The sequence below is a fragment of the Tasmannia lanceolata genome, unplaced genomic scaffold (assembly GCF_043159265.1).
Source record: "Tasmannia lanceolata isolate RefF3 unplaced genomic scaffold, GAP_Taslan_0.1 ptg000012l, whole genome shotgun sequence".
In the NCBI taxonomy this organism is placed as follows: Eukaryota; Viridiplantae; Streptophyta; class Magnoliopsida; order Canellales; family Winteraceae; genus Tasmannia; species Tasmannia lanceolata.
In genome coordinates, this window is record NW_027518689.1 from 51227355 (window position 1) to 51237042 (window position 9688).

Sequence of the window (9688 nt, forward strand, 5' to 3'; positions counted from 1 at the left end):
TTTAGGAAAAATGTCTACCTGAACCAATATTGTGAAGAACTGTCACTCTTTTAAGAGAAGATCCACACCTATGCGATTTAGCTTCTTCTTTAAAATTCCAGCCTTGATGTGCTCTTAAACTTGAATTTCAGATAAAAAACTCCTCCAACAGATCTTTAATCGGAGGAAAAGAGATAGGCCGGAGAAGAAGGAATTTAGACCGGATAGATCAAGCTAAGAAGTTAGGGTTTCAGCTCCCTCATCTCCTCTCTCTGTCTCTCTGCTAGGATGTGTAGCAGGAGCTAAGGCCGAAGAAGATGAGATGATCAGAAAATCGGAGAAGAAATGGCAGAATAGAACTAGGGTTTCGCATGAGATCTACTTCTTCTCTCTAGTTTTCTCACTCTCTCTCTCTCTAAAAAAGGAAAACGAAAAAATTCTAGATCTGAAAATGAGGGATTAAATTGCTTTTTATAGGTGATTTGAGATATTGATAAAGGCACTCCAAATTTGATGGGTGCGCGGTTGCACGAAAAGAAACCACGAAAAGCTGATGGGCGCACGACTGAATCGTGTCTTTTTTCAGATTTGGATCACACCGTTCCAGGATAAATTCGCCCCCTCTTAGGATAAACTCACCCCCCTTTTTCGAATTTGCACCATGATTTTGCTTGACTTGTTCGCTCTCAGATTTTGACGAAATTTTATGGGGACCTAGCTGGGACCTTAAGCTAGCTTGGGGTGAAATTTGGGACCCTACCTCGTTGATTTGATGGGATTTTGCATGAAAACGGGAGGTTTAGGGCACGGTCAAAATGGGGTGTCTACAACTACTCACTCAATTCTAAGCACAAATAATCAAATAAGAGAGTGAGAGGGAGTGAGAGAAATACCAATCACACAAGTGACACAAAGATTTATATTGGTTCGGCAAACGGCTTACTCCACTCTTCTCAAGGTCGCACTTGAGGATTTCCACTATTGAGACCTCGACGACGCCCGGCTCCAAGGCTTTTACAATCCAAGGGAATTAAATAAGGATGCCCTTCCACCTTTACAATGACTCTCCTTCTCCGCCGAGTTCTAAGCGCTTCACCCAAGAAAATTAAAAACAACGGATGCCCTTGCCACCGATCGAATAAAGAAGAAGATAAAAGCTTTGCCTCTATGTAGGCTACAATGCAAGTTAAAGCTCCAAGGATGCTCTCAAGAATAAACAAGTTTAAGCCTAAACCAATCTCAAATGATTTTCTCAAATCAAGGCACAAGAGGTTGGTGAGAGAAAGTACCCAAAAATAGTTCATAAATGATTTTCAAGGGTTTTTTTAAGTTGGACAGTGTTCATCTCTTGTTTTAGACCCATTAGATGGGTATATATGGTGTCCCAACTCAATATGATCGTTTGGGGGGCAAAACAGTCAAAACTGGGACAAATAGTCAACTAGCTGTTGGACCACAACGGCTATATTTTTTTGAACAAAAACATTTCTCGGAGTTCCGAGAATTCAAACAGAGCTTTTAATTTTAGAACCTGGATCATTTCTCGGAGCTCCGAGAATAATTCTCGGAGTTCCGAGACTGGATTTCCAGCAAATAGTGTGAAAAATTCATATCTCCTTCGTTTCTCATCGGATTTCGATGTTCTTATACCCTACGGATATGAGAAAAATGAGAGCTATATGTTAAAAATATTTTCAAAAATATTTGAAAATGTTTTAAATAAGTTTTGATAGGATTTAGTTGCTGGTCCAGGTTGTTGCTTCGGAACTCTGTTTTGTTCATTCTTGTGCTGAATGTCATATGGATCCCAACATGTTGGTAAACCACCATTGCCATTCACTTATCCATTTAAGTCCTTAAAGGGTGTGTTAGTCTCTTTGAAAAATATATTTTTAGGGGTTTAAACAATGTGCCTTGACAAGAGAAAATGCAAGAGAGATAAGAATACATTCTACCCTTTCTATCACTCTCTTGAACTCTTCTCTTGAGCTGTGATCTTCTATGGTTGAGCTTCCATGCTTGACATCTTCAAGTTGTGGTACAAGCTCCTTGGTCCTCCAGCTTTAGCCTTCATGATCTTCTCTGTCTGTTCAATGCTTGATATGGATGATGTTGAGCTTCTCCTTGGTAGATCCTCTAAGGTGTGGTTTGTCTAAGAATGTTCTAGCTCCTTTATCCATTGGTTAGTTTATCTTCAAGCATAGGCCAACAAGGTGTGTGCTAGTTTGATTTGACTTGTGTAGGACCAGTCTAAAGCACAACACTCAAGGCAAATGATCAGTCCATAAACGACTAATCAATTTGCGTTTGTTAATCATCAAAACACGATGATTGAATGAACCCATGGGGAACCCTTGGGCTTACAGCTTGTCTAGGCAGAACCCTAAATTGAGCCTAATAGACAAGGGGCTAGGATCATCCAATCAAAGAGTGACTAATGGAAATGGGCTGAACTTGTGTCTAACAATTGGATCAACGGATCAGATCACGTCCATGTGGCAGGCATGATGAGCCCAAGCTCTGATCGTTTTAAACATATTTTGTCCATTTAATGTTCTTCGTCGACTAAATAAGAGCAGCTGATTAGTTTTGGTTAACCATCCATTTGAAGCCCATAAATGTATGGATGGTTAGGATCGTCCAATTAGTATACTTTTGTATGTACTAAGGCATATAAATAGCAGGGCCCATCATATCAATAGTTGTGGCCAAGGTAACTGTCCCTGTGGGTAATGGGAAAAATGATATCGGCACTTCCTTTTCAAGAACTAGAATTGTCGGAGATGAAAATCTCGATATATTGTTACTATGTTTCCATTTCTACAGCAAGCAGAATGGTCAAAGTTTTAATAGACAGCAAAATTCTTGTCTAGATGTCTTTGTTATAGAGTCAATGATGGTTGACCGTCAGCCCAATGAAAACAACGATAGAGATGAAGAGGGGCACACGTCCGTTGAGACATATTGAGGTACTAAATAGGGTGATGATATTTTCATCCCCCCTACGGTACTTGCACACCTTATAACGTGATTTGACATAAAGTTGCCCACTGTTCACGTCAAATCAGGTTATAAAGGGGGTGTGCATGTAATGCAGGAGGGGATGAAAATACCATCTCCCACTAAAAATTCATAACAGGCTCGGTTGGCCTTTTTTAACTTATTTTTGTCATTTTCCCTTTATCCGTATATTAAAAAAGGAAAAATTATTTAAAAAAATTCAAAGTTTTGTCTAAATTGTAAATAAAGGGTAGTGATTTGAAATTTATAAAAAATGTGTTGTCAGGTGAGAGAAGATGGCTTTTAGGACAAATATACCCCTCCTACCTCTTTTTTCCCTCCACGTTTTTGCACCTATCCCTATACACTTATTACCTTCTCACCTACCACCTTCTTCTTCCTCAAGGCTTTTCAAACGTGGAAAACTCCATGGAAGGGTTTTGAAGGTTGCCATTTACAACAGGGTTTCGTATTCATGAGGGTTTATTCATGATAAACTTATCGAAGCAGTGTTACAAAATGCAAAGAAAATAGATTTTGAGCTTAAAACTGAATTTTGTTGTTTTCCCCATTTTCAAGATAAATCCATTTTCTTTGCATTTTTTTATTCTAAAACATCAAAACCAAGCTTCAATTTATGGTTGCCTGCATGACACTAAGATCACAATGTATATCCCTATTATCCTTGGAATTATTACTCAATTTGAAGATAAAAATCCTTGGAATTATCCCTATTCTACTGGCTTCCGTCGGAAGTCCGAACAAAACTTCGGACTTCTAAATGTAAGCCAGTATACGTAACCAAATTACTGGTTCCATTCGGAAGTCCGAAGGTTTGTTCGGACTTCCGAACAAATGTTCGAACATCCGACCGAAGGCAGTCGGACTTTGTAGTTCGGTAATTGTCATATGTTAGTACATCCTTTCGGTATTTTTTTTCTTAATTTTACTACTTTGCTTCCATTTTTCTGCAATTTTTCATTTAAAACTTAGAACTTCTGCCACAAATCTGTAATAATTACTATTTTTTGCTATTATGTTTTTGCTAGCAACCTTCACACCCATGTTACTTCTGCCAATCTTTGCATCAAAGGATGGGCCACAAGCCGACAAGTGGCCTCGGCGAAGGTGGCTAGCAAATTCCTATACAAAAAAAAATCTTAAAAAATACGACAAAAATCCGGGTGACCCGCGGGTCGACCCGGCCAGTACGGGCCGGGCACAGGTGCAGGCTCAGTGACCCGTAATTGCCAGGTCTAAATAATACTCAAAAGATAAGATTTGCCCAAGAATTTCTCCCATTGTTTCTTCATTTTGGAGAAATGTGTTGAGGGAGTTTAGAGGGTTCCACGTCAGCAGACAAGGGCCCGACAACCCCAGTGGTCAAACTCCCCATTTTTGCTAAATTTCAAACCAAACAGGTTTAAGCAAATCAGTAGAATAACATTCCCTGGTATTTTTCTCAAAAAAAGGTAACCAAATAGAGCATAGTAGTTTCAAACTCCCCATTTTTGCTAAATTTCAAACCAAACAGGTTTAAGCAAATTAGTAGAATAACATTCCCTGGTATTTTTCTCAAAAAAGGTAGCCAAATAGAGCATAGTAGTTTCGGGGTATAAGATGTGGTTCCCTAGTGGTTCTAGGGTATAAAATGTGATTCCCTAGTGGTTCCGATGTATAAGATGTGGTTCCCTAGTAATTCCCTAGTGGTTCCTAGGTATAAGCCGTGGTTCCCTAGTGGATCCGGGGTATAAAATGTGGTTCCCTAGTGGTTCTGATGTATAATCTGTGGTTCCTAGTGGTTCCGGGGTATAAGCTATGGTTCTCTAGTGGTTCCGGGGTATAAGCTATGGTTCCCTAGTGGTTCCGGGGTATAAGTTGTGGTTCCCTAGTGGTTCCGAGGCATAAAATGTGGTTCCCTAGTGGTTCCGAGGTATAAAATGTGGTTCCCTAGTGGTTCCGGAGTATAAGCTGTGGTTCCCTAGTGGTTTCGAGGTATAAAATGTGGTTCCCTAGTGGTTCCGAGGTATAAGTTGTGGTTTCCTAGTGATTCCGGGGTATAAGATATGGTTCCCTAGTGGTTGGTTCCGGGGTATAAGATGTGGTTCCCTAGTTGTTCCGAGGTATAAGATGTGGTTCCGGGGTATAAGATGTGGTTCCCTAGTGGTTCCGAGGTATAAAATGTGGTTCCCTAGTGGTTCCGGGGTATAAGATGTGGTTCCCTAGTGGTTCCGAGGTATAAAATGTGGTTCCCTAGTGGTTCCGGGGTATAAGATGTGGTTCTAGTGGTTCCGATGTATAAAATGTGGTTTTCTAGTGGTTCCGGGGTATAAGATGTGGTTCCCTAGTGGTTTCGGGGTATAAGATATGGTTCCCTAGTGGTTCCGGGGTATAAGATGTGGTTCCCTAGGGGTTCCGGGGTATAAGATGTGGTACCCATCAATGTGGTTCCGGGGTATAACACCTCGGAACCACTATATTATGTTTCCAATAGGTTCAAGATAGTATTTTAGTGCTTTTAAAAGTCATCATGGCTCTATCATTGGTGTTTAAACCTATTGGAACCATTAAGTAGGCCTCGAAACCACTATTTAGTGGTTCAAAGACTGTAAATTAAGGTTCCCAAGTGGTTGGTACATTGTAATACTACTTTATTAGTTTTCGAAGGGATAATGACTGTATCATTGGTGTTTGGAACATATTGGAACCATTATGTAGGCCTTGGAACCACAATTTAGTGGTTCCGAGAGGTTACATAGTGGTTCCAACACTTTAAATTGTGGTTTCAAGAGTCCGACTTGTGTTTGGTAAACTATAATAGTATTTTAGTGGTTTTAAAAGTCATCATGGCTCTATCATTGGTGTTTAAACCTATTAGAACCATTAAGTTGTCATCGGAACCACTATTTAGTGGTTAAATAGTTGTTCCAAGACTATAAATTATGGTTCCCAAGTGGTTGGTACATTGTAATACTACTTTATTGGTCTTCGAAGGGATAATGACTATATCATTGGTGTTTGGAACATATTGGAACCATTACGTAGGCCACGAAACCACAATTTAGTAGTTCCGAGAGGTTATGTAGTGGTTCCAACACTCTAAATTGTGGTTCCAAGAGTCCAACTTGTGTTTGGTACATTATAATAGTATTTTAGTGGTTTTAAAAGTCTTCATGGATGTATCATTGGTGTTTTAAACCTATTGGAACCATTACGTAGGCCTCAGAACCACAATTTAGTGGTTCCGAGGAGGTTAAATAGTGGTTCCAAGAATCGATATCAAATCTTGTTGTACGACATTCAAAATGATGATGACCTAGCAATGGTGATGATGCTTTTTGAGAATAGCCTCTTCAATTGTATGAGTCTGTTCATACGAAAGTCCCTACCAAATCCCATATTATAGTTAGACAGACGGTGGAGGATTTGAGGAAAAAAATATAGTGAGGCCTGCTTATTTGAGTAATCTAAACAATTTACTTGCTAGGCCCTTTCATGTAGTGCCATAAAATCTTCTCTACAGGATAATCATAACCCTCTGATTTGTTAAGGCTGTTTTTATGGGATCCATTCATTCTAACCCTCTATAATCCTAATGGTTAAGATCATCCTAATGGTTCAGATCATCCTATGGGATCCATTCATTCTAACCACATTTTCTACCCCGGAACCATTAGGGAACCACATTTTCTACCCCGGAACCACTAAAGAACCACATTTTATACCTCGGAACCACTAGGGAAGCACATTTTCTACCTCGTAACTACTAGGGAAGCACATTTTCTACCCTGGAACCACTAGGGAACCACATTTTCTACCCCAGAACCACTAGGGAACCACATTTTATACCTCAGAACAACTAGGGAATCACATTTTATACCCCGGAACCACTAGGGAACCACATTTTCTACCCCGGAACCACTAGGGAACCACATTTTCTACCCCGAAACCACTAGGGAACCAAATTTTCTACCCAGAACCACTAAGGAACCACATTTTATACCCTGGAACCACTAGGGAATCACATTTTATAGTCCGAAACCACTAGAGAACCACATTTTATACCTCGGAACCACTAGGGAGCCACATCTTATACCTCGGAACCATTAGGGAACCACATCTTATACCCCGGAACCATTAGAGAACCACATCTTATACCCTGGAACCACTAGGGAACCACATTTTATACCTCAGAACCACTAGGGAACCACATCTTATACCCCAGAACCACTAGGGAACCACATTTTATACTCCAGAACCACTAGGGAACCACATCTTATACCCCAAAACCAATAGGGAACCAAATCTACTGCCTTCCGTCGGAAGTCCGAATGTTTGTTCGGAAGTCCGAACAAACCTTCGGACTTCCGAATGGAACCAGTAATTTGGTTACGTATACTGGCTTCCATTCGAAAGTCCTAAGTTTTGTTCGGACTTTCGACGGAAGCCAGTAGAATAGAGATAATTTCAAGGATTTTTATCTTCAAATTGAGTAATAATTTCAAGGAAAATAGGGATATACATTATGATCTTAGTGTCATGCAGGCAACCATAAATTGAAGCTTGGTTTTGATGTTTTAGAATCCAAAAATGCAAAGAAAATGGATTTATCTTGAAAATGAGGAAAACAACAAAATTCAGTTTTAAGCTCAAAATATATTTTCTTTGCATTTTGTAACACTCATTCGATAAGTTTATCATGAATAAACCCTTGTGAATTCGAAACCCTGTTGTAAATGGTAACTTTCAAAAGCCTTCCATGAAGTTTTCCACGTTAGAAAAGCCTTGTGGAAGAAGAAGGTGGTAGGTGAGAAGCTAATAAGTGCATAAGGATATGTGCAAAAAGGTGGAGGGAAAAAAGAGGTAGGAGGGGTATATTTGTCCTAAAAGCCATATTATCTCACATGACAACACCTTTTTTATAAATTTCAATTCACTACTCTTTATTCACAATTTAGACAAAACTTTGCATTTTTGTAATAATTTTCCCAATTATTTTCCATGATCGAAAATTGTTCTTATTTTCTAAAAAAATTGGATATTGGAATTCCGTTTTCCATGCTTTTCTTCGAAGAAACATTTTCCTAAACTGGAGTTGATAGATACATTTAGTATGACTGAGATTTTATATGGTGTACGCTCGTATCTATCTATCTATATCTATAAAGCTGAATGTGGTAAGCTGGAGTGTTGCCACGTGGCACCCCGAAATTTAAAAATGCTTGCATTCCTTTATTTAAAAAAAAGTTTTTTTTAAGCACTGCAAGGGATTCCATACTCTTTGTAAATTACATGGCATGTTTTCGTTTTCTCCTTATTCAATAAGCTGAATGTGGTAAGTTGGGGTGTTGCCATGTGGCACCCCAAAATTTAGAAACGCTTGCATTCCCTTATTTAGAAAACGTCTTTAAGGATAATACCGCAAGGAATTCCAAAAGTTACTCTTTACAAATTACTTGGCATGTATCCTAATGCCTTAATCAATAAATTATCGATATTTATATTGTTGATAATATATCTTTCACTGATTTGGTTAGACGACCCATCTTATTTTTCTCCATTACCGTCTCAAACACGTTTCATATTCATAAGCAAGAGTCAAAACCCAAATGACACTTCTCGTTCTCTCTATCTCAATGGATGCGCCCACGGGACTGCAACTAGTCTATGTCTATAAAGTTGAATGTGGTAAGCTGGGGGTGTCGCCACGTGGCACCCAAAAATTTAAAAACGCTTGCATTCCATTATTTAAAAAACGTATTTTTATAAGGATAATATCACAAGGAATTCCAGAAGTTACTCTTTTCAAATTACATGGCACGTTTCCTTATCTTCGATTGATTTGGTTAGACGTCCCATCTTATTTTTCTCCCTTCCCGTCTCAAACACGTTTCATATTCCTAAGCAAGAGTCAAAACCCAAATGACACTTCTCTTTCTCTCTATCTCAACGGATACGCCCCGTGCAGCACGAGACTGCAACTAGTAGTCCAATATTTCTTAAAACGTACTGTATGGCTTACACCATAGGATGATCAAAATCGTTTTTTAATGGGCCACCACTATACAGGTTGTTCCCAAAAATTCAATTCAATAGGATTATCTTAGCCCTTTGATCTATAGAGGAACGACATGTTAAGGAAACCTCTATAGATCAGAGGGCTGGGATCATCCTATGGTAATGATTTTTGGGTCACAAGCATAGTTAGCATAATGTGATTCGAAAAAAAATAAAAATAACAGGATGGCAAAAATTCAAATTTAATTCGGCATTAGTTAAAAAAAAAAAAACGAAAACACAAGAAAAATGAGTTTACAATTTTGTCATTTGCAAAATATTGTTGGGGTAAAATCAAATAATGGGCCAAAAAAACTATTAAAAACGTTTAAAACATTTTCCTCAAAAGAAAAGAGTTTTATTCGTTGTAGAAGTTATAAACGGCACACAAATAAAATGTGTTTTTTCAAAAAAAAAAAAAAAAAAAAAAAAAACAAACGTGGTTTTGCTACACTGCTTTTTGGAAAATACTTAATAATACCGGCTTACACCATATAAAAACTCCAGAATTACCCAGCCATGCTCTAAAAAGGCATATATGCACTAAACACAAATAATAAGCTTTTGGAAAAATACTGGACTATATGGGCTTACACCATATAAAAACTCTGGTACGACCAACCTTCTTTAAAAATTAAAACGGCATCTGCAC

General features: G+C 38.6%; 1 long non-coding RNA gene across 2 annotated transcripts in view; it reads right to left on the reverse strand.

The window, feature by feature from the left end:
- Positions 1 to 387, reverse strand: part of LOC143887444 (uncharacterized) — a 35079-nt gene extending 34692 nt beyond the window's left edge. For both annotated transcript variants that reach the window (XR_013254186.1, XR_013254185.1), the window contains exon 1: positions 19 to 387. This is a non-coding gene — a long non-coding RNA (uncharacterized LOC143887444). The remainder of the gene's footprint in view (positions 1 to 18) is intronic.
- Between the last annotated feature and the right edge of the window lie 9301 nt (positions 388 to 9688).